General features: G+C 48.2%; 1 long non-coding RNA gene across 1 annotated transcript in view; it reads right to left on the bottom strand.

Moving 5' to 3' along the window:
- The window catches only part of LOC120060343, a 75297-nt gene that overhangs the window by 4465 nt on the left and 44903 nt on the right, over nucleotides 1-25929 (bottom strand). The window contains exon 6 of the long non-coding RNA XR_005478219.1: nucleotides 12518-12638. This is a non-coding gene — a long non-coding RNA (uncharacterized LOC120060343). The remainder of the gene's footprint in view (nucleotides 1-12517; nucleotides 12639-25929) is intronic.

The following is a 25929-nucleotide window of genomic DNA, read 5'->3' as shown; positions in this document are numbered from 1 at the left end:
TTAACTCTGCTCCCCCTAACACCACCCGTTAGTTCAGTACTGCTCCATTAACTCTGCTCCCCCTAACACCACCCGTTAGTTCAGTACTGCTCCATTAACTCTGCTCCCCCTAACACCACCCGTTAGTTCAGTACTGCTCCATTAACTCTGCTCCCCCTAACACCACCCGTTAGTTCAGTACTGCTCCATTAACTCTGCTCCCCCTAACACCACCCGTTGGTTCAGTACTGCTCCATTAACTCTGCTCCCCCTAACACCACCCGTTGGTTCAGTACTGCTCCATTAACTCTGCTCCCCCTAACACCACCCGTTAGTTCAGTACTGCTCCATTAACTCTGCTCCCCCTAACACCACCCGTTAGTTCAGTACTGCTCCATTAACTCTGCTCCCCCTAACACCACCCGTTAGTTCAGTACTGCTCCATTAACTCTGCTCCCCCTAACACCAACCGTTAGTTCAGTACTGCTCCATTAACTCTGCTCCCCCTAACACCACCCGTTAGTTCAGTACTGCTCCATTAACTCTGCTCCCCCTAACACCACCCGTTAGTTCAGTACTGCTCCATTAACTCTGCTCCCCCTAACACCACCCGTTAGTTCAGTACTGCTCCATTAACTCTGCTCCCCCTAACACCACCCGTTAGTTCAGTACTGCTCCATTAACTCTGCTCCCCCTAACACCACCCGTTAGTTCAGTACTGCTCCATTAACTCTGCTCCCCCTAACACCACCCGTTAGTTCAGTACTGCTCCATTAACTCTGCTCCCCCTAACACCACCCGTTAGTTCAGTACTGCTCCATTAACTCTGCTCCCCCTAACACCACCCGTTAGTTCAGTACTGCTCCATTAACTCTGCTCCCCCTAACACCACCCGTTGGTTCAGTACTGCTCCATTAACTCTGCTCCCCCTAACACCACCCGTTAGTTCAGTACTGCTCCATTAACTCTGCTCCCCCTAACACCACCCGTTGGTTCAGTACTGCTCCATTAACTCTGCTCCCCCTAACACCACCCGTTAGTTCAGTACTGCTCCATTAACTCTGCTCCCCCTAACACCACCCGTTAGTTCAGTACTGCTCCATTAACTCTGCTCCCCCTAACACCACCCGTTAGTTCAGTACTGCTCCATTAACTCTGCTCCCCCTAACACCACCCGTTGGTTCAGTACTGCTCCATTAACTCTGCTCCCCCTAACACCACCCGTTAGTTCAGTACTGCTCCATTAACTCTGCTCCCCCTAACACCACCCGTTGGTTCAGTACTGCTCCATTAACTCTGCTCCCCCTAACACCACCCGTTAGTTCAGTACTGCTCCATTAACTCTGCTCCCCCTAACACCAACCGTTGGTTCAGTACTGCTCCATTAACTCTGCTCCCCCTAACACCAACCGTTGGTTCAGTACTGCTCCATTAACTCTGCTCCCCCTAACACCACCCGTTAGTTCAGTACTGCTCCATTAACTCTGCTCCCCCTAACACCACCCGTTAGTTCAGTACTGCTCCATTAACTCTGCTCCCCCTAACACCACCCGTTAGTTCAGTACTGCTCCATTAACTCTGCTCCTGTAAGTGCATCTCGTCCCAAAGCTCTACTTTACACACACACCAGCATAGACGCTTCCAACGAATGCACACACACACTTCAGCAATCCATCACATCACCCTTCTCTTTAGCGGAAATAACACTGACTGTACTGACACTGAATACACAGACAGAGGAAGACTACAGACATACAATGAATATACAGACAAATATTTCAGACTCTTGGTAGAACATTTGCAAACATACAATGAAGTTTGGTACACACCGCGATAGACTGACTACTATACATACTGTGTGAATGAGACACTTAACAGTATACAGGGTGCACTGAACCAGCTTTGACAAAGTTAGACTTACACCTCTCTCCCCCCTCCTTCCCTCCCTTACCCCTCGTTCTTTTTCTCCCAGAGGACTGGCTGCCTTTTGTTCACAGGCCTCTGAAACCCAAGCCGTTTCGGCCGGTAACATCTTTCACTCTCCGGGCCCCACTGGAGCATTAACTGCAACTCGATCTGGGCCTTTTCAAAGCCTCCTGTTATTGGGTAAATATGGGTCACTTTGGAATGGTCCATTATGTCGCTTAGGGGGGCGGGAATAGACTAATGCTGACGATAGAGATGACTGAATGACATTTGTGAGCATGGGTGATTTTAGTTGGTTCTTTAGTTCATACAAAAACCCATGACGACACATGTGCCCCATGGATCCTATAGACTGCCAAGCTCTTTGTTATTCAACATTTATCTTTGTTATACTACATTGTCCTACACTTTTGAATAAACTAAATCAGATGAGGCATGGCAACGGCAAACTAAGGAACCTACTGTTAAATCTAAAAACATGAGTGTCTTGGATGAGTGAATTACCACAATGAACAATATTCTCACTGATGGAGTAATCAAAATATTATTCTAGAACCCCTGTTTCTCAGTATTCATGCTACCATCCACCCCTTTCTGAGAGCCAAACGACTCCAAACTGCTGGAGCTAACAGCACATTTCCTCTCTGGTTTGGAACGGTGAATACCTGGGCAATTTATCCTGCTAACGCTAATAATAGTCTTGGATTTCCCGCCTGGACCACAAAAGTATTCCCTGCTCCCTTTGCCTGGAAAATTACACGCCGGCGGCCCATGCTTAAATGTTCCGGAAGATTCCGCGTGGATTCCAGCTGAGTGTAACTTCTCTGTTCAGTTTCAAGTTTAATTGTCATACATGAACAAGACAGGTTGTGTGTGTGGAAGGCAGGAAGGGTGTTAGACTTCTTCAGTAAAATAGCTGCAGGACTGAGAGAGTGAAAAAAGCCTAGATTGGAGCAGCTATATTATGTGAAGGACTGGCAGGCTGGCTGGATCAGGGCTCCTGTCTATACTCCATGTGTTGGCTGTGGGGAAACCCAGCCATGATGGAAAGAAAAGTTCAGATATAATGCTGCCACGCCTGCCTATAGATTATGACCATCACTTAGTGGTGCCCTCACAAACCACATACAGACATGACAAAGCATTAAATGTGGACCAGCCTTACACATTGCTGATTGAAACTATGGGGTTTGTCAGGTTGCATTCCCATATTAAAACATCTCTGTATACCTTAAGCAGGTCTGAGTGGGTTGTGCTCTTGTACACAAAAGGGTATCAGTATAAATGATCTGCACTGAGTGAGAGAGTGCATAATAGAAGCTCTTTCCTATCAGAAAAGCCGTGAATCACTGAAGCATGGCGTCTAGTAGCGATGGCCAGCTGCTGTTACAGCATGTCTCTGTCTCCCTCCCTCTGCTCCTGCACTTTACTTTCACAAAGGTCTGGTCACTGACCCCAGACCAGGCTGCAGCTCAGCACCTGTCTGCTCCTAGACCACACTCTCTGATCCTGGGACTGCAGTAGTTTTTTTGCTGCACAAAGGATCAAAGAGATGCGTTACTTCCCATGACTCATGTCAGAGACTGAGCATCCTAACTCGTCACTAGCGCGCTATGGAACAAAACTTGGAGAATTCTACTCTGTGTATGGTGCGAAAAACAATGTCGAAACTCAATCAATTTTCACCTATCGGAGACTCTATGGCCTCCTGGTTGAAGATGGCGGAGCTACTGTAAGATATTAAGGCTGAGGTGTAAGGTGAGTTAAGGTCAGTGGTTGGGAGGCCCTGGCTGGATCTCTCCACAGAGGCCTGTTTCATACTTCTGAAAGGCCAGTCATGAACCTCTTGGACAGCAAGCCTCATGTCCGGAAGTCTTCCTTTAGCGCTCCGATCCAGCAGAGTTTGGGAATCCTGGCCTGGGAATGGGGGGGGTGGTGGTGCAGAGCCACACACCTGTCGGATGATTTGTCATTATAGAGGGGTCAGCACTCAGCTGTCACCCCCTAATCACCCTCCTCACCCCGCCCCGCTCCTCCAAAAACACCCCCTGCATTCCTTAGCAAGCTCCAGTTACACACACTCACAACTCCACTACCCCTCCCCTGCTGCCCTAAGAACAGCGCTGTGCAGGACCGAGCCAGAGACTGTGTGTGTGTGTGTATGTATGTATACACACACACGTTACAGGGTACAGTGCCCTGCGTATCTTTCCCAAAACCGTAATAACAATACACTTCCTCTGCAAAAACAATACAGCAGAATTTCCTAAAAGGTATGCAAGCTAAAACCCTGGAACACATCCAGCCGGGCCAGGAACAAAACCCCTGCAGTGGAGCCAAACATAGAACGCTCTCACAGGTATACTATATCTGTCAACAGCAGCCTTTCATCATCGGGGGCCAGAGGCCAGTCTCGTTTCCCTGGGATGGAGTTTCCTCCAGGACATGGTAGTGTGAGATTCTATCCTCCACAACCATTAGGATGATACGACACGGCCCAAAACCCCCTGTTGTACACAGGACACTCAGTCTGAGTGACAAGTCTACACACACTCGGTCACTACTAGGCTAGGCCATCGACTCCTTTTCCATGATCATATATCTTATCACTAGCGGGTCAACCCCACTGACAGAGAGGGTGTGTCTGTGTCTCTCAGAGAGCCATACGGAGTATCACTAACACTTAGTTAAGAGGGGACCACTTTTAGGGTGTTAACACAATCATTGTAAGACACTTAACAATAACCCTTATAGAAATACTCACTCATTTTGCAGTGATTGACAACTAGCAATCACAACTTGTAAGGACAGTTTATATGAAACCACAGCAAAGGGGTATGAATGACGCAGGTAGTTGTGTGTCTGATATGAAGGCATTATAAAGAACAGAGGCTTATGCTGATGCCTAAATCCTGAGTTTCATCACAAAGCGTCAACTGTCACTGCTCATCCAGGATGGTCACAGACCTGTACTTCATCCGTCTGGCCTGATGGGGGCGGTAGAGGCTGCCTGACAGGACATCAATGGCATGGAAACCCACCACAAACTAGCCACTTGATACAGGAACCCACATTTCAAGGCAGTGAGATGCCTGGCAGGTACTGAGTATCCATCTATCTATCTATCCCCTGGAGAGCAGGGAGAATACTGTGGGCGGGGGGAAATTAGCAGTGTCCTCGTTAACCAAATGGGTCCGTAAACAATGGAAGGGCATATGCTCTTCACAGAATGGCTGTTAGCGCCAGACAGACCCACAAACACACACACGGGAGTATTGATTGTCATATGTAGCATATTGTAAATAGAACACCAGAACACTGTGGAAGAAAAGCCTTTTCCCAGGTGGGTTCCAAAACACTGGTATCAGTTTACACAGCACCTCGAGCTATAGGGAGAAGCAAGAGCATTTCAATTAGTGAAAGAGGGAGGGCGAGAGAAAGAAAAACACAAAGAGACAGAAAGGGGGGGTGGATTCATCCATCATACTGGAGAGGTACCCACTACAAGTCCCCATAGCGCAGCCCCAGATGACGGGAGTTTGTTTTCTCTCCCTAGCTCTTAAGAGGGGAAAATGAGCCAGCTAATCCCACTGTACATCACAGTGGGGGGGGGGGGGGGGGGGGGGGGGGGCACAGGACTCTACTGTGCCAATATGGTGTGTGTGTGTGTGTGTGTGTGTGTGTGTGTGTGTATATAGCTAGGGTGAGAGTCGCCCCATTCGGTTGGCATCAAAGCCTACACCCCTGACTGACTGACAGTCCCAGTCCTGCCTACACCTCTGACTGACTGACAGTCCCAGTCCTGCCTACACCCCTGACTGACATACAGTCCCAGTCCTGCCTACACCCCTGACTGACTGACAGTCCCAGTCCTGCCTACACCCCTGACTGACTGACAGTCCCAGTCCTGCCTACACCCCTGACTGACATACAGTCCCAGTCCTGCCTACACCCCTGACTGACATACAGTCCCAGTCCTGCCTACACCCCTGACTGACTGACAGTCCCAGTCCTGCCTACACCCCTGACTGACTGACAGTCCCAGTCCTGCCTACACCCCTGACTGACTGACAGTCCCAGTCCTGCCTACACCCCTGACTGACTGACAGTCCCAGTCCTGCCTACACCCCTGACTGACTGACAGTCCCAGTCCTGCCTTACACACCTCTGCACATATTGGGTTAATGTATAAATAGTTAGGAGATATCACCACTCGCTCTCTCTTTTGGGAGTTGACCCTACAGCCTCCAGCCAGCGCCACAAATAAACAAAGGGGGGAGTAGGCAGGCAAATACCCACCCCTGGTTATCCCTGGCCTGCCCTGGTGGTGTCTCCTTCCCTGGGGCTTGGCTGGTCTGTTCGTGTGCCTGTGCCTGTGTGGGAACACCACCCACCCGCCTGGGGAAGGGGCTGGCAAGGGGCCCTCATAAGAAAAACTAAAACAGCCGTCTCTTTCAGAACCCAGTGAAAGACTGGCGTGGCCATGGCGACCCATCTCCATCTGCTGTTTTTATTTTAAGACTAACCCATGAAGCTAAAGAGCTTTCTACTGTAAGAGACGTCTCCTCCTCCAATCCACTGGCCTAATGACTCACACTCAAGAATCAATCAATATTTGCACAGATTGCATTAAGAGACAACAGATCCAGTTCATACAGAGCCATACTGGTCTGCTCCCGTTTCCTACAACAGAGAACATTATGACTGCAGGTCAGGATAAGGAGTGGATACTGTACTATACAACATTCACACAACCCCCTGGTATTAGCCCAGCTACCCCTGTAGCAGAGAGAAGAACCACACATACACTAACCCCTATTTCCTGGCTTCCCCACAAGAGTAGTACAGTGTCTGGCCATGCAAGAGTAGCTATACTATACTAGTAGCTATACTATATCAGAGATGAGAGCTGATCATGTGCTGAGAGTGATGCTGGGGAAAACACAGTTCATCCTGTGGGTTTACAAGTCAAATAACCCTGCTTTAAAGATCTGGCTCCCACATTCTGACATAGTTCCTGCAGTATCTTTTGGCTATGCAAATGTCAAATCTGTGAGCTACAGCTGTCGTTCATGCTCTCTGCTCTGAGAGGGTGTGGATAGAGCATCCAGAGAGGCAGTAACTTGCAATGGTAGACTTCATCCAGCTAGCTGCTAGCACAACTAGGCCATTGCCCGAATCTGACAGCCTGAGCTTTTGAGAAACAGAAATATTTGTTACACACAATGATCCTATAGCATACATCTCTATGATTAATTACTGTTATGTTGGACATTCCAAAATCGCCTCAAAATCTAGAAATAAGTTGGGACGGATTATGTAATTGTAGTAAAACCAGATCAAAGGCTTGGGTTCATCTGAGGTCATACTATACAGCGCCTTTCTTACCTTCATCCAGCCCCATAACTCAACCATCAAAGCTACATATCGTGTGCGAGCACACAGTATTTGAGAGGCCTTCACTGTGAGGTTTCATTCACTCGGCTCCCTCTGTCCCAGGACAGCCCTCCAGGTCCCTGTGAAGACCTCTACCCCTCCGTCCCCCTGCCCTCCCAGGACCCGGCCCATCAAATTGACTTGATGCCAGCTGGGATCAGAGAGCCGGGGCCGTATGGAAAAGCCATTTTAGGCCATTTTGTGTAGAATGAGCAAACAGTCCATCTGGAGTGGTCCTCCTCAACCCAGCACACGCCTGCTGCTCTCCACACTAGGAGAGTGGGAGACGCACGGGAGCCACAATGACTGAGATTTACTGTCTCCTACTACTAGAGGGAAGGAAGGAGAGGGAGGGAGTGAGTTGGACACGACTTAAACCTTGTTTAATGTAGGGGAGAGGTTGGGAAGCCAGAGGTAAGAGGTCATAGTGGGTAGTGAGCCAGGTTTAGTTGACCTTGGAACTCCTACATCCTGCAGAGCAGCGCCAGAGCCGGGAGAGAGAGATGGAGTCAGACCTGGAGTCAGGCCAGCCTGGGACTGAGATCTAGGAGGGACGCCTGCCAGAAAGTTATGATTGTCACAGCTCCTCAGCCAACACTGCCTCTCACACACACACACACACACACACACTTTACTTATGTACACACACACAGTCAAAGCTAGACAGCTAGGTGGAGAACACAGGCAGGAGTACACCACCCAAAAACCCATCACTCCCTTCCTCCCAGCCAGATCAGGCCTCAAAGTCAGTACACCTTCAACACACAGTGTGTGTGTGTGTGTATTATGAAGCAGAAAAGCTCTCTATGACCAGGGAAAGACTACGAACGCCACTGTGGTAGCTTGACAACAAAGCTCCTTTCTCTCTATATGTCCCAATCAATCCCCTCCATCCATCCCTCCCTCAGAGAGAGCTTGAACCCTTCAGCCAGACTCCAGTGAGTCTGACGAGCCTGCATGGCTGAGGAGCACTACTTCCTGGTCTGCAGCTCAGGGTCCCCTGGAGAGGAGCTCCAGACTAAACACCCCACCCACCCTCCCCGTTCCATCGCTCAGCTGCTCCCCTTCACTCCGAGCAAGCGACGAGAGACGACCACCTCATAACCAACAACCAACCACCCCCGACAGAAACCTCACTTTTTCCACCAATTAAGGAGAGCAGGGAGGGGAGGAGAAGAGGATGAGGGGGTAAAACTTCAAAATATTATCCACATTGGCATTTAGCGTAGCACGTTGAGCAACCGCTGTCACAGTGATGGACTAATTTCAGGGTGACCTGCGCCAATACAAACAACTGCTCTTTCTAGCTTTCATTGTCAGCACTTGAGGTTTTAGTCGAAGTTTTGAGTATGGCGCTGCCAATGTCTCCTTCTCCCTCTTTCCTCACACAGGATTAGTCCTTGTCCAAGATTTACTCCCCCCTCCCTTCTCTTTGGAGCGGCAGAGAACTTGGGTCTTTCATCGCCTACACAGTCAGAGCTTAGGAAGTGCACCAGAAAACAAACACACACACACACACACACACACACACACAGTAGACATGTGTAAGCACACAAAATGTACTCCATCCATTCCTCAAAGACTCACAACCGCATGTGCGCATGCTCACGCACACACACACACACACACACGCACGCAGCCGCACAGAGAAAAAAGGTTCTGACATCAAAGACCAGGACACATAAACAAGCTCTCTCTTTCCATTTTTCAAAGATACACACACTCAAGACCAAAACAAACCTTCTCTAACACACAAAATGGACAGAACTTCCAAAACAGTAACACATGTTCATATACCATCATTCAGGTTCTTTTATCTACAGGCAGCAGAAGCACAGATACTAAAATAGTGTCCCTCTGCAGTTTGTGGTTGTTGTGCGGAATCAAGTGGTGAAAGTTTCAAGATGCAGGTCCCAGCCATGTCATTAGGAGTGAACCAGGTCTGAGGTGAGGTAGCGTTCCAGAAGGGGACAGTATTGACCCAGTCACACTCAGGACTACAGTAAGCTACCTGGTCAAACTACACCTTCAGGGGTCAAGGTGACAGTGGAGGAAAAGGCCTCATCCCCTGGCCTATAAGAATTCACATTTTAATATGTTAAGGTAATGCACAGCAACAGGTATTTTCAGAGCATAGCATGTTAATGCATGGACATGTGTATATGCCAATCAATGAGACAGAATGACTGACACTTCCTTTTCATAAAATGTCTTCACACTATAGAGGGCCTCCTCCGTTCTGTGGTTTCTCGCACACACACACACAGACAGACGCATTCAGACATGCACATACACACATCAGGGGAAGTGTGTTTCTGAGATTGTACGTGTGTGTGTGTGTGTGTGGGGGGGGGGGCGTGGAAGCTGAATGGACACTTTCAAAGGTCCCCATTGCCTGAACATGCAGCCTTTTCTCTCCAGTATTGAAGCAGCTGTCTTTAATAAGACCACAGCCCATATTTATTCAGGTACAGCAGAGAGAGGGAGGCGTGGCCCTTCTTTTTCCTGGCAGCCGCACAGCGCTCCTGCGGTTTTTTGGGGGGCAAAGGGACAAGGCGAAAGAGACGGAGAGAGAGGGAAACACACACACAGAGTGAGAGTGGGGGGAGGGAGGCCCTAGCATAAAAGCAAGGCTCCGCTCGCATCCTGTGCAGAGCCGGGCCCCAGAGGCCCCAGGGCCACAGGGGGGGTGTGTGCGGCTATGCGCTCAACTCTCCCGTCCCTCCAGACTCCCCTGTCCAAGACAAATCACCAGTGGTGCTGCTGTCACCATGGGCCCTGACCAAGACAAACAGCCCTGTTTAAAATAAGACCCTAGCCCCTCCTTCCCTAACCATAACCCCTTCACTCACTCTCTCACACACACACACACACACACCCCATAGGTCAAAAGACAGACTCTGGCCCAACCCTGCACTGGAGAACTCCCTTTCAACCTCTCCACCCTCTCCATAACCTCCGTGTATTCTCCACATGCCGTTCAACTCTCACCACATCACAGCACTTCTGTTGTGGCCAAAAATGCAGAGTGGGACATGTGAATGTGTATGACCTGTGCACATTTTTGGTGTGTGCCTGAGACTGTGTGTGTGTGTGTGTGTGTGTGTGCATAACCACCCCGTGTGCATAAACTCTGAACTTAGCTGAATCACAAAACTGCCAACAATGCAGAAGTGTCAGCAGAATTCCAGCTCCTGCTAACAGAGCATACTGCATCATGGGAGTTGTTGTTTATTTGTCAGACTGGGCTACAGTAGTCGGTCGCTGCCTGCGCCAGAGGGACTGGTGTTCATCATTGAGGAGACTAATTTATCTCAGGTGGCAGAGCCCTTCCCCTCCAGCCCTAGTCCTGCAGGACCCCTGAACTGCTGACACCAGACCCCCTGTGTCCCCCCCTCCTCTTCCCCCTTCCGTCCCCCTCTCATCAGTCAGCTCCAGCATGCGGCAAACATTTTGAGATGTGTTTCATCTGCATATTGATCAGCCTAGCCAAAAGAACCAAAACCTCAGCATTACACTGCATACATAATGTAAAAGTAGAACCAGTTATTCTACTCAACTCTCCTGCAATCCATTAAGAAGGAAGGCTTCACTTCAATTAGGTGGTTCACGAGTTCATTATGGAAATCAAAAGGGCATTTTTTATTACAAAAAAACTAAACTCAATGGAAACTCATTATCCCTCACAAGGGTTCGAAAATCTTCCTTGCAAATTGCAATATGATCAACTGGAAGCCACAGAAAATAAAATATCTGCTGAATGACAGTTACTATGAGGTGGAAATGACAAAGGCTCATCTCTTATCACCAATGAGAACACCCTTATTTGTCTGCATATGCCCCTCTAAGCCAATTGGAGCTCTCCTGGCCGGTGGGAGGGCCTTAGTGCCAGCCTGTCTCCATGCAGACAGACGGTTGGGCTGGGTGCGGTCTGATGGATGGGCTGTGTTGTGAGGAGTGGGCCCGATGGCGTCGAGGAGCGATTGGCCCAGGGGCCCGGCTTTGGGGAAGGCACTTCCTGTGTGTGCTGAAGAACGATGAGGTCCAGGCAAGGCAGGGCTGGGTACAGGGGAACGCTGGCTGTTTGCCCCTTAGAACAAAACCTTCCCCCCACCACTCCTCTCACAGCTAATCAAGTGGGACTTCAGAGAAAAGACCCAGACTTCCAGGCGAGCCTGTACCCTCTGTTCCCCTCTCATACCCCCCCTGTCCCCAACAAGTATACTGTGCCACCCAGACTGTCTGTACAATCATTTTAATTTTATGATGTACACTACTGTGCTGTGCCTATGGACGCATCATATCACTAGGCATCTCTAGATCCTTCTCTCTGGATGTAGTCTACCACAGTGGATGTAGTCTACCACAGTGGATGTAGTCTACCACAGTGACATCCGTTTTATCACCAAAGCCCCATATACTACCCACCATTGTGACCTGTACGCTCTCGTTGGCTGGCCCTCACTACATATCCGTCGCCAAACCCACTGGCTCCAGGTCATCTATAAGTCTTTGCTAGGTAAAGCCCCGCCTTCTCTCAGCTCACTGGTCACCATAGCAACACCCACCCGTAGCACACGCTCCAGCAGGTATTTCTCACTGGTCATCCCCAAAGCCAACACTTCCTTTGGCCGCCTTTCCTTCCAGTTCTCTGTGCCAATGACTGGAACGAATTGCAAAAACCTCTGAAGCTGGAATCTTATATCTCCCTCTTGAACTTTAAGCATCAGCTGTCAGAGCAGCTTACCGATCATTGTACCTGTACACAGCCAATCTGTAAATAGCACACCTGACTACGTCATCCCCATATTATTACTTACCCTCTTGCACCCCGGTATCTCTACTTGCACATCTTCATCTGCATATCTATCACTCCAGTGTTAATGCTAAATTGTAATTATTTTCACCTTTAGGGCCTATTTATTGCCTACCTCCCTACTCTTCTACATTTGCACTGAACATAGATTTTTCTATTTTTCTTTTCTTTTGTGTTATTGACTGTACGTTTGTTTATGTGTAACTCTGTTGTTTTTGTCGCACTGCTTTGCTTTATCTTGGCCAGGTCACAGTTGTAAATGAGAACTTGTTCTCAACTGGTCTACCTGGTTAAATAAAGGTGAAATAAATAAAACTAAAAATCCTTCTGTACCCTTTAGGTGTGTAAGTGTGTTCTTACCCAAGACGTCCCAGCTGCTCCAGCTCAGGCACGGGGGTTCTGTAGGTGTGGCTATTGATGGGCTGGTAGCAGTACAGAATATCCTCTATACAGGACACGGCTGCAACGACACAGTCTGACCCTGCAGCACAGGAAAGAGGACACATTACAGTCCAAAACATTTTTGGGTGTGAACATCACCAATAATCACCAAGACATTTAGCAGCTTAAAAGATGTAGAGCAGATATGCTGCTCGATTCCTGAGGAAACAACCTGTGGTCATTGATAGAGGACGTCAGTTGAGTTGTGCTTAACAATTACATGTCTCAGTTCCATTGAGAGCTGTTGATTTTGGAAGACGCATATTCAGGCCAGTAATTCAGAGGTAAGAAGGAATGTTATATCAAACCATATTGGCCAAGTCCAATACTGCTCCCAAAGTGGACATCTTATGCAGACAGCAAGAGATAAGCAGCAAACAAAGCTATTCTTCTGAATACTGGAAGTAGCCTACCTTTAGTAATCACCTCTGATGGCCATTAGGATGGGGGGGGGGGGGGCTTGGAGGTCAGGGACCCCCAGATAGCATATGAACACGTCATGTGTAGAATTGTAGGAAATTTGCTTTAAAACCACAAAATTTTCTCAGCCTCATGGCAAAATGTGTAGAATAGCATGAGATTAGCTATGAAACTGCATGGCCTGGAGGTAGGTGGCCCGGGGCCCCAGATTTGGTCATCTGGCCCTGGATGGCAAAACCCTGAACAAAGTTACTAATATAAATACCCAGAATCCATCCTGTGGAGGACAAGGTAGGTAATTATGCATAATACAGAACAAAGACCACCAATAAGGACCCGGTGATTGATGACATAGTTTAACTTTACAGGAGGTAAAGCTATAAAATATAAAAGATGCGTATTTGACACAAAGATGAACTGTACTAGTTGTTCAGGCTCTGATCTTGTTGCATCTTGATTACTGTCCAGTAACATAGTCAGGTGCATCAAAGAAAGACAAAGTTGTGTACAAAGTTGCAGCTGGCTCAAAATAAAGCAGCACGCCTTGCCCTTAACTGCACACATGGAACTAACAACATGCATGAAAGTCTCTCGGTTGAGGAGAAGTGGACTTCTTCTCAAGAAACATTTGTGTGTTAAAATGCCTAACCACTTGTACAATCTATTTGCTTATACTTTAAAAACAGACATACATACCCCACCACACATGCCACTATGGGTTTCTTCACCTTACCCAAACCAAAACCAGATTTAATGCGTTGCTCAGATAATGTAAAGACCTACGTCATTGTGGAATGCTTTGCCACTAAAGTTGAAAAGATAACATGAATCACAGTGCCTCTCCTCTTTCTAAATATCTAATTTAACTGGATATAAGATTGTATATATGAATCATGTGGAAATAGTATTTTGTTGTCTCGGTGTCTTTCCAATTTATTTTTATTGATTTAAAAAAGTGAATTACATTTTTTAAATGAAATTGTCTGTACTTTGTCATGCATTTCTACGTTTTATGTGGACCCCAGGAAGAGTAGCTGCTGCATGGGCAGTGGCTAATGGGGATTCTAATAAACTAAACCGGTGTGTGTGTGTCTCTCCAATCATTTACCAATCAACTGGAGCTTTAAGTGGATTCATCCAGAAACACCAGCGTGGCACAGTGGGTGGCCAACCAAATTACCTAAACGACATCACTGCCGTTTGGTAAACTCGCAGGCACGCCAAACGACCCACATTAATCTGTAGCTATCCTCTAATGAGAAAATATGCTGTGCCAACCAGTTAGCATCACTTGCAATTTCTCTTCCAATCAAGTGAAAAGCTTGACCTGAGCAGGCAGCTAAATAGATCTGATATCTACATATTCTCTTCCAATCCATAAAGGTTGAAAGGGGTTTCATATGTCTGCCTTGCCTCGCAGTCGAAAGACTGACTTCAGTTTCTCACGCCCTTGACCGTGGTCATTGAGCGAGAAATGTGATCCTTCTTCAGGACGTTTGCAGCACTGTTCGATCTGGGCCGGTGCCATTAGCCGCCATAAAGGGATTTTCCACACAGCCGGGTGGCCTTGTTCTCTACTGCCTCGTAGTCTGGTTTTAAAGCATTTAGACTGGAAGGAAAGTAATGACAGTCTGGATGACAATGAAACAAACAGAGAATTAAAGGAACAGAGATCATGTCTAAACAAAAACAGACTCGGGGGGGAGACAGATGAGAAAGAGAGCGAGAGACAGAGAGAGCGAGACACAGTGAGCATTACAGTGAGAGTGGAGCTGATGAAAACCAACTGAACTAGTAGCGTGTCCTCTGGCATCAGACTGCTGCTCTCGCGCATGCTGCTGGCCGGGCAAACATAGACAATCAAATAGAATGACCAAAGCTGGGTCTAAAACAACCAACACACAGCCCAGTGTGAAAACAGCTCAAAACTATTTTTCAGTGGTATTGGGTTATCTAACATACCACTATATTCTGTGATAATAAAATCAAGACATTTCTCAGTGGAAATGCAAACAAACAAAACTTCTTACAATAGTCACATATTTCCTACACAAAAACACTCTCCCTCACATGCGCACAAGTTTTTCTGCTGCTGCCACTCAACCTTTAACCCTGTGATGCCAGTGACCCGTGCGGCCTCTCCCCTCCCATTCATCCCTACAACACTGCAGCCCCACCACAAGCTAATCAAACCCAGACCAGCCACTCTCCCCATCCATCTTCTTTCAGCACTATATTACTCACCCAGACAGACTAAGATAGCGGGATGTTTGTGTGTGTGTGTGTGTGTGTGTGTGTGTGTGTGTGAGAGAGAGAGAGAGAGAGAGAGAGGCAGAGACAGAGAGGCAGAGAGCCAGACAGAGAGCCAGACAGAGAGCCAGACAGAGAGCCAGACAGAGAGCCAGACAGAGATAGGCAGAGAGAGAAACAGAGAGAGAGATGTATGTGTACAGACTCAGTGAGCATAGCCTTGCTATTGAGAAAGGCCGCCGTAGGCAGACATGGCTCTCAAGAGAAGACAGGCTATGTGCACACTGCCCACAAAATGAGGTGGAAACTAAGCTGCACTTCCTAACCTCCTGCCCAATGTACGACCATAGAGACACATATTTCCCTCAGATTACACAGATCCACAAAGAATTCGAAAACAAACCTAATTTTGATAAACTCCTATATCTACTGGGTGAAATTCCACAGTGTGCAATCACAGCAGCAAGATTTGTGACCTGTTGCCACGAGAAAAGGGCAACCAGTGAAGAACAAACACCATTGTAAATACAACCCATATTTATGCTTATTTATTTTCCTTTGTGTACTCTAACCATTTGTACATTGTTACAACACTGTATATATACATACTATGACATTTGTAATGTCTTTATTGTTTTGAACCTTCTGTATGTGTAATGTTTACTGTTAATTTTATTGTTTATTTCACTTTTGTATATTATCTACCTCACTTGCTTTGGCAATGTTAACACATGTTTCCCATGCCAATAAAGCCCCTTGAATTGAATTGAGAGAGAGAGACAGAGAGAGAGAGACAGAGACAGAGACAGAGAGAGAGAGAGAGACACAGACAGAGAGAGAGGCACAGACAGAGAGAGAGGCACAGACAGAGAGACAGGCACAGACAGAGAGACAGGCACAGACAGAGAGACAGAGACGGAGAGAGACAGAGAGAGACAGAGAGATACAGAGAGAGAGCGGTTCCCCAACTCCCACATTACCATCTCCACTCTGCTGCCCCGCAAAGACTTTCGTCCCCGTATCATTCAGAAAGTCAACGCTGACATCACCAGAGGGTGTGGCCTACTCCCGAACGTGCACGTTGCTCACCACCCAACAATCACCCCAGAGCATCTGCACGACCACTCCCACCTGAGGAAGCAGACAGTAGGGATGTTTGCCAAGTCTCTAAAGGACGTGGCACTTGGTAGACAAATACCCCATGCCACACTGGACCACCCAGAGACCCCTACCAGACCACTGCACCACCAAGGAGCCCCAGGCCCCTTCAACGCCCCACCAGACCCAGCGCACCGCACAGGCCCCACCCACCACCAGAGCATCACCACTTCCATCGGCTTAGCCAGACCGGACCGGGCCCAGCCTACTACCCCGCACCAGACCACCACCCCTACCAGACCAGAGAGGAAGCCCCACGGCCCAGAACTAGCCCACCTCCACTCCACAGGGCCCAACAGCAGGACCAGCGCAGCTACGCAGAGGTCGTCAGAGGACAGGAGAACCCTGTAGGATTAAGTGAGATTAAACAGCTCCTCCAATACATCTGCACTAAACACACACGGACGCATGCACACACACACACACACACACACACACACACACACACACACACACACACACACACACACACACACACACACCTATTGTACTAGAATTGACTTGTTCAATGAATATGAATATTTATATATACAACAGAAAGAATGTTAGCTGTTATCCTGTTTATCTCACTCTTAACAACTTATTAGTTAGTAGTTACTGTATTTCTGACTGCTATTCTTTCTTTTGGAACATGAAATCGCTATCAGTTAGCATGTGGAACATTCAGGGCCTAAACTCATCAACCTTTGGACTGAAGAGTTTAGCACTGGAGTTCAACAAAAATCTTAAAGATGTTGACGTCATCATTCTGCAGGAGACATGATGTAAGGCTGAAGTTGTCACTCACTGTCCCTCAGGCTACAGAGAGGTCATTGTGCCATCACAGAAACACAGCTCTGTCAATAGAGGCAGAGACTCTGGAGGAATGATCATTTGGTACAAATCCGAACTACAAAATCTAATTGATCCCTAAAAATTGGTAAATATCACATTTGATTAAAACTGAAAAAATAACTTGTACTGACAGAAAAAGAAGTGTTCCTTTGCGCAATATATATCCCCCCCTCAGAATCCCCATATTATTCAGAGGAGATCTTCCCCACCCTTGAGGAAGAGACGTGCCATTTCCAGGCCCAGGGAAATGTGCTCACCTGTGGGGACACAAATGCGCGCACAGGAACACTACCTGATCTAACGAGCACACGAGGGGACAGCTTTATTACAGGCCATACTGTTTCTAACTGTCTTAATCTCCCCATAGAAACAACAGTGACAGCACCGTCAACAAAAACGGAAGGGATCTGTTGCAGCTCTGTAGAAGCCTGGGTCTGTACTTTGTCAATGGTAGGTTACGGGGGACTTTTTGGGGAGATTCACCTACTGCTCACCTCTTGGCCACAGTACAGTAGACTGACTATATGATCACAGACATTGACCCTTTCTCTCTCAGCTCATTCACTGTCAAGCCACTAACACCTCTGTCTGATCACAGCCAAATTACGTTGTTCCTCAAAAGAACAGACATGGAAACAACCAGACATTCACAGCCCAGTAAGCTGTACAACATCAGAAATTCATACAGATGGGCCCAAAACAGTACAGAAGAATACCAGAAAGCAACCTGTAACCAAAATATCCAAACACTCTTAGATAACTTTCTGGATACCACATTCACTCACAGTAAAGAAGGCATCAATCTAGCAGTACAAAACATCTATATATTCAGGCAAACGGCAAAAGAAGCACAATTGAAATTGATAAAAAACAAAGCAAAAAAGATCACCGATGACAACTGGTTTGATGCAGATTGTAAAATTATAAGGAAAAAACTTAACACTATCCAACCAAAAGCACAGAGACCCAAATAATGGTGAATTACACCTTCATTACTGTGAGACTTTAAAACTCTATAAACGTACACTCAGGACCAAAAAAGCACAGTACAACAGCAAGCAGCTGACACTAATTGAGGAGTCCATAAAGACAAACAACTTCTGGCAAAATTGGGAAAAAAAAAAAATTCTAAACAAGAGGAATTAGCGATACAAAATGGTGACATATGGACAACCCATTTTAAAACACTCTACAACACCGTTCGAATTGACACAAATGCAGAACAACGCCAAATTCATGAGAAGTTGAATGGATTAGAAAAAGCTATAAAGGACAATCAAAATCCATTGGACTCCCCAATTACTGACCAGGAGCTCTATAAGAAACTTCAGGCTCTCAAATTTAAAAAAGCATGCGGACCTGATGGCATCCTAAATGAGATGCTCAAACTCACTAGTGCAAAATTTCAATTGGCTATATTAAAACTGTTTAATTTGATCCTGAGTGTAGGTTATTTCCCTGACATCTGGAATCAAGGACTCATAACCCCAATCTTTAAAAACGGAGACAAACTTGACCTTAACAATTAGAGGCATTTGTGTGAACAGTAACCTGGGGAAGGTTTTCTGTAGTATTATCAATGTAAGAGTTCTAAACTTCCTTAATAAGCACAATGTCTTGAGTAAAAGCCAAATTGGATTTATACCAAAACATCGCACAACTGATCATATTTACACCCTACACACCCTGATAGATAAACATGTCCACCAAAATAATACCAAAATATACGCTTGCTTTATCGACTTCCAAAAAGCATTTGATTCTATTTGGCATACAGGACTGTTCTACAAAGTTATTGAAAGTGGTGTAGGGGGTAAAACATATGACATAATTAAATCAATGTATACTGGCAATACGTGCAGCATTAAAATTGGCAAGAAAATAACAGAATTATTTAACCAGGGGCGGGGCCTTTGTCAGGGTTGTAATCTGAGCCCTGCACTCTTCAATATTTACATCAACGAATTTGCCACTATTCTAGAAAAATCCTCAGCCCCTGGTGTTAGTCTCCACAATGCCTACTCTTCGCAGATGACCTATGCCTGCTGTCACCCACAGCACATGGCCTACAGCAGAGCCTGGACCTGCTAGAGCAGTACTGCCAGACCTGGGCCCTGGCAGTAAACCCCAAAAAGACTAAAATACTGATTTTCCAGAGAAGATCCAGATCTCAGGGAATTAGACCAAAGTTCTCAATTGGTACAAAATATAGAGTACTGCACACACTACAATTACTTAGGTTTAAAAATAAGCTCAACTGGACACCTTAATGAGGCAGTGAATGAACAGAGAGAAAGCACGCAGGGCATTCTACGCCATTAAAAAGCTAATTCAAATTGGAATACCTATTCAAATTTGGCTAAAAGTAATTGAATATGTCATTGAACCAATTGCACTTTATGGCAGCGAGGTGTGGGGTCCACTTGCAAAACAAGATTTCATCCAATGGGACAAACACCCCATTGAAACCCTGCATGCAGAGTTCTGTAAGATTATCCTACATGTCCAGAGGAAAACTACAAACAATGCATGCAGGGCAGAATTAGGCCAATATCCACTAATAATAAAAACTCAAAAAATAGCAATTAAGTTTTGGAAACATCTAAAATACAGTGACCCCCTCTCATACCACTACCAAGCCCTGCAATGCCAAGAGCTGAGCAAAGAAAAGAGTCCCCTCATCCAGCTGGTCCTGGGTCTGAGTTCACAAACCTGTTCTACTAACACACTGAAGCCTCAGGACCAGAACATCCAATCAATCAGGATAAACCAAATTACAACACAGTCAAAACAAAATGATATTGCTTATTGGGAAACACAAGCACAAACACAAAGCAAAATGCAGGGCTATCTGGCCCAAAATCGACAGTACACTGTGGCTAAATATTTGACCATGGTTACTGATCAAAACCTTAGAAAAACCTTGACAAAGTACAGGCTCAGTGAGCACAGCCTTGCCATTGAGAAGGGTAGACACAGGAAAACCTGGCTCCCTGTAGAGGAAAGGCTGTGCAACCACTGCACAACAGCAGAACCTGAGACGGAGCTGCATTTCCTGACAAAATGTAAAAAATATAAAACAATTAGAGAGTGTAATTTCCCCAAATTTGAAACCCTTATTCAAGGTTTCAAAGACCTCTCTGATGAGAGTAGGCTACCAGTCCTGTTGGGGGAGGACGCAGAGAGCTGTGGGATGGCAGCGCACTACATTGCTGCCTCCCATAAGTTGAGGGACAGTGTCTGACAAACCAATCAACCTGCACATGTACTCTACTGTATGCTTATTGTTATTGTTGAATGTATGGTTATTTTGACACTTGGTTATTGTTGTTACTGTTGTCCCGTTGACAATTTTGATTCTCATTTTTATATTGTAAATATCCAAAATAAGCATTGTGTAACGATCGTCTACTTCGTCCTCCTCCTCAGACGAGGAGAGGCGAGAAGGATCAGAGGACCAATGCGCAGCGTGATAGTTTGACATAATGATTTAATTAAACTAATAGACGAAACACGAAAACACTTTCACAAATTACCAAAACAAATAAACGATGTAGACAGACCTGGACTTGAGAACTTACAATAAACGAAGAACGCACGAACAGGAACAGACTACCTAAAACGAACGAACAAACGAAACAGTCCCATGTGGTAAACACAGACACAGGAACATACGAACTAGACACACAACATAGAATTCCCACCCAGCTCACGTCCTGACCAACACTAAACAAGCAAAACACATAAGAACTCTGGTCAGGACGTTACAGTACCCCCCCCCCCCCCCCCCCCTGAGGTGCGGACTCTGAACGCACCCCTAAAACTCAAGGGGAGGGTCTGGGTGGGCATCTGTCCGCGGTGGCGGCTCCGGCGGTGGACAAGGACACCACTCCACCACTGTCTTTGTCCCCCTCCTTAGCGTCCTTTGAGTGGCGACCCTCGCCCACGACCTTGGTCTAAGAATCCTCCCCAAGGCCCCCACATGATTTAGGAGGTAGCTCAGGACAGAGAGGTAGCTCAGGACAGAGGGGCAACTCCGGACAGAGTGGCGGCTCCTGACTGGCTGGCGGCTCTGGCGGCTCCTGACTGGCTGGCGGCTCTGGCGGCTCCTGACTGGCTGGCGGCTCTGGCGGCTCCTGACTGGCTGGCGGCTCTGGCGGCTCCTGACTGGCTGGCGGCTCTGGCGGCTCCTGACTGGCTGGCGGCTCTGGCGGCTCCTGACTGGCTGGCGGCTCTGGCGGCTCCTGACTGGCTGGCGGCTCTGGCGGCTCCTGACTGGCTGGCGGCTCTGGCGGCTCCTGACTGGCTGGCGGCTCTGGCGGCTCCTGACTGGCTGGCGGCTCTGGCGGCTCCTGACTGGCTGGCGGCTCTGGCGGCTCCTGACTGGCTGGCGGCTCTGGCGGCTCCTGACTGGCTGGCGGCTCTGGCGGCTCCTGACTGGCTGGCGGCTCTGGCGGCTCCTGACTGGCTGGCGGCTCTGGCGGCTCCTGACTGGCTGGCGGCTCTGGCGGCTCCTGACTGGCTGGCGGCTCTGGCGGCTCCTGACTGGCTGGCGGCTCTGGCGGCTCCTGACTGGCTGGCGGCTCTGGCGGCTCCTGACTGGCTGGCGGCTCTGGCGGCTCCTGACTGGCTGGCGGCTCTGGCGGCTCCTGACTGGCTGGCGGCTCTGGGCTCTGGCGGCTCCTGACTGGCTGGCGGCTCTGGCGGCTCCTGACTGGCTGGCGGCTCTGGCGGCTCCTGACTGACGGGCGGCTCTAATGGCTCGGGACAGACGGGCGGCTCTGAAGGCTCGTGGCAGACGGATGGCTCAGACAGCGCTGGGCAGACGGATGGCTCAGACAGCGCTGGGCAGACGAATGGCTCAGACAGCACTGGGCAGACGGATGGCTCAGACGGCGCTGGGCAGACGGATGGCTCAGACGGCGCTGGGCAGACGGATGGCTCAGACGGCGCTGGGCAGACGGATGGCTCAGACGGCGCTGGGCAGACGGATGGATCAGACGGCGCTGGGCAGACAGGCAGCTCAGACGGTGCTGGGCAGACGAGCAGTGCAGGCAGCTCAGACGGCGCTGGGCAGACGAGCAGTGCAGGCAGCTCAGACGGCGCTGGGCAGACGAGCAGTGCAGTCGGCGCTGGGCAGACGAGCAGTGCAGACGGCGTTGAGCAGACGAGCAGTGCAGGCGGGGTTGGGCAGACGGCCGACTCTGACCTGCTGAGGCGCACAGTAGGCCTGGTGCGTGGTGCCGGAACTGGTAGTACCGGACTGGAGACACGCACCTTAAGGCTAGTGCGGGGAACAGGAACAGGGCACACTGGACTCTCGAGGCGCACTATAGGCCTGGTGCGTGGTACCGGAACTGGAGGTACCGGGCTGAGGGCACGCACCTCAGGGCGAGTGCGGGGAGAAGGAACAGTGCGTACAGGGCTCTGGAGAAGCACAGGAGGCTTGGTGCGTGGTGCCGGAACTGGAGGTACTGGGCTGGAGACACGCACCATAGGGAGAGTGCGTGGAGGAGGAACAGGGCTCTGGAGACGCACCGGAAGCCTGGTGCGTGGTGTAGGCACTGGTGGTACTGGGCTGGGGCGCATCTCAGGGCTAGTGCGGGGAGCAGTAACAGGACGCACAGGACTCTGGAAACGCACAGGAGGCTTGGTGCGTGGTGTAGGCACTGTCTTAACCAGACGGCTAGCACGCACCTCAGCACGAGTATGGAGAGCTGTTCCCGGTGACATCAACTCCCCGACACGTTCAGTCGGGCGGATGTCGTGCCTTATGCACCAAACCAGTACATCCCTCATAACTCTCTCCTCCAATTTCCCCATTAACTCCTTCACTGTCTCTGCGTCGCTCACCTCCAATACCGCCCTGACTGGCTCCTTACGGTAAGCAAGGGGAGTTGGCTCAAGTCTACAACTTGACCCAGCTACACTCCCTTTTAGCCCCCCCTCCCCAATAAATGTTTGGGTGAGCCTCTCGGGCTTCCAGCCGCTCTGCCTTGCTAGCGCCTCATAATGCCGCCTCTCCGCTTTCGCTGCCTCCAGCTCCGCTTTGGGGCGGCGACACTCCTCTGGCTCTGCCCAGGGTCCTTCTCCGTCTAGAATTTCCTCCCATGTCCATTCCTCCTTGTACCACTGCTGCTGTCGCTGCTGCCCGTTTCCACGCTGCTTGGTCCGGGTTAGGTGGGTGGTTCTGTAACGGCTTTCACGTTTGTTATTTGTTAATGTTCATCGTTTATTGTTTAATTAAACATGTTGAACACTAACTGCGCTGCATTTTGGTCCTCTCCTTCATCCCAGGAAGAAAGCCGTTACACATTGGCAATATGTACATTGTTGCGTCATGCCAATAAAGCAAATTGAATTGAGAGAGAAACAGAGAGACAGAGAGAGAGAGAGAAACAGAGAGAGGCAGAGAGAGAAACAGAGAGAGGCAGAGAGAGAGAGGCAGAGAGAGAGAGGCAGAGACACAGAGAGAGACAGAGACACATGGTGAAAGGGCAGTAAATCCCTTTTCTTTCTATAGAGACAGATGGACCAGAGCCAACCTGTACATCTCTGACCATTACACCACACACACTGAGCTCCCCTGTTAAATGGAGTGTCTGCATCACTGTAGCATACCAACAATGTGAATCTGATTATTGGTTGCCATCTGGGCCAAAAGCAACTCTACAGTATGACTAATGATTCAGATGCAGTCCCCCGTGAGACAGGACCAGGAAGTTGAATTATCCCCACAGAGGAGCCCGAGCAAGACAGGAGTAAGTCAAGCTGAAACTCAATTTATTGAAGCATACCAGCCCCCTATGCAGACACCCAAAGCTACACCATAGCACATCCCATCCAGCCCCAGTCTAGTGTAGTTTAGAGCAGTGGTTCCCAAATTGTGGGGCGCGGGGGTCCCCCCCTTAATTTCTTTTATTTTTTTATATATTTTTTAAACCTCTTAAAATGTAAATTCCCCATATTTGTGGACCCTATTAGATATGTTTTATTCAATTCAGTCTGGCATAAGAATGGTAGCCCCTATCTGCAAAAGCAGGGTGTCTGCGGAAAGCTGAGTATCTTGGCTATTGATCGGTGCCTTAAAATCTTTGGTGTGACTTACTACCATAAATGGGCATACACATCTAAGGGAAGGCCGAGCCGATGACCTCATTTCAAGATGGCTGCTAGCTACATTCCGGTTAGCGTTCTGAAGCATAAACAAACTAAACACGGAATACGTTGCGACACAAGGAATCATGGTGTGTTGAACAAATCAAAATATATTTTATATTTGAGATTCTTCAAAGTAGCCACCCTTTGCCTTGATGACAGCTTTGCACACTCTTGGTATTCTCTCAACCAGCTTCATGAGGTAGTCACCTGGAATGGAATAGGTGTGTCCAAACTTTTGACAGGTACTGTAAGTATTCAGACTCTTTGCTATGAGACACACAAGGATGATCAATGGAAACAGGATGCACCGAGACAGGATTGTGTTGAGGCACAGGTCTGGGGAAGGGTACCAAAACATTTCTGCATCATTGAAGGACTCCAACAACACAGTGGCTTCCATCATTCTTAAATGGAAGAAGTTTGGAACCACCAAGACCTTTCCTAGAGCTGGCCGCCCGGCCAAACTGAGCAATCGGGGGAGTAGGGCCTTGGTCAGGGAGGTGACCAAGAACCTGATGGTTACTCTGACAGTGCTCCAGAGTTCCTCTGTGGAGATGGAAGAATCTTCCAGAAGGACAACCATATCTGCAGCACTCCACCAATCAGGCCTTTATGGTAGAGTGGCCAGACAGAAGCCACTCCTCAGTAAAAGGCACGACAGCACGCTTGGAGTTTGCCAAAAGGCACCTAAAGGACTCTGACCATGAGAAACAAGATTCTCTGCTCTGATGAAACCAAGATTTAACTCTTTAGCCTGAATGTCAAGCGTCACATCTGGAGGAAACCTGGCACCATCCCTACAGTGAAGCATGGTGGTGGCAGCACTGTGGGGATGTTTTTCCGCGGCAAGGACTGGGAGACTAGTCAGGATCGAGGAAAAGATGAACAGAGCAAAGTACACAGAGATCCTTGATGAAAACCTGCTCCAGAGCGCTCAGGACCTCAGACTGGGGCAAAGGTTCACCTTCCAACAAGACAAAGACCTTAAGCACACAGCCAAGACAATGCAGGAGTGGCTTTGGGACAAGTCTTTGAATGTCCTTAAGTGGCCGAGCCAGAGCCTGGACTTGAATATCTCTGGAGAGACCTGAAAATAGCTGTGCAGCAACTCTCCCCATCCAACCTGACAGATCTTGAGAAGATATGCAGAGAAGAATGGGAGAAACTCCCCAAATATAGGTGTGCCAATCTTGTAGCGTTATATCCAAGGAGACTCAAGGCTGTAATCGCTCCCAAAGATGCTTCAACCAAGTACTGAGTGAAGTGTCTGAATACTTATGTAAATGTGATACGTTTTTAACTTTCAATAAACTAGCAAAAAATTCCAAAACCTGTTTTTGCTTTGTCGTTACGGGTTATTGATGAGGAAAAACAACCATTTAATACATTTTCGAATAAGGCTGTAACGTAACAAAATGTGGAAAAGGTCAAGGAGTCTGAATAGTTGTTTCCTAATGCACTGTAAGCTTCCATTTGTCTGTGTTTGACCTATAGCTACATGGAGGGTA

Source organism: Salvelinus namaycush, chromosome 15 (assembly GCF_016432855.1).
Source record: "Salvelinus namaycush isolate Seneca chromosome 15, SaNama_1.0, whole genome shotgun sequence".
Classification (NCBI taxonomy): domain Eukaryota; kingdom Metazoa; phylum Chordata; class Actinopteri; order Salmoniformes; family Salmonidae; genus Salvelinus; species Salvelinus namaycush.
Note: the sequence above shows the minus strand (reverse complement) of the source record. Positions and strands in the feature narration are given on the sequence as shown.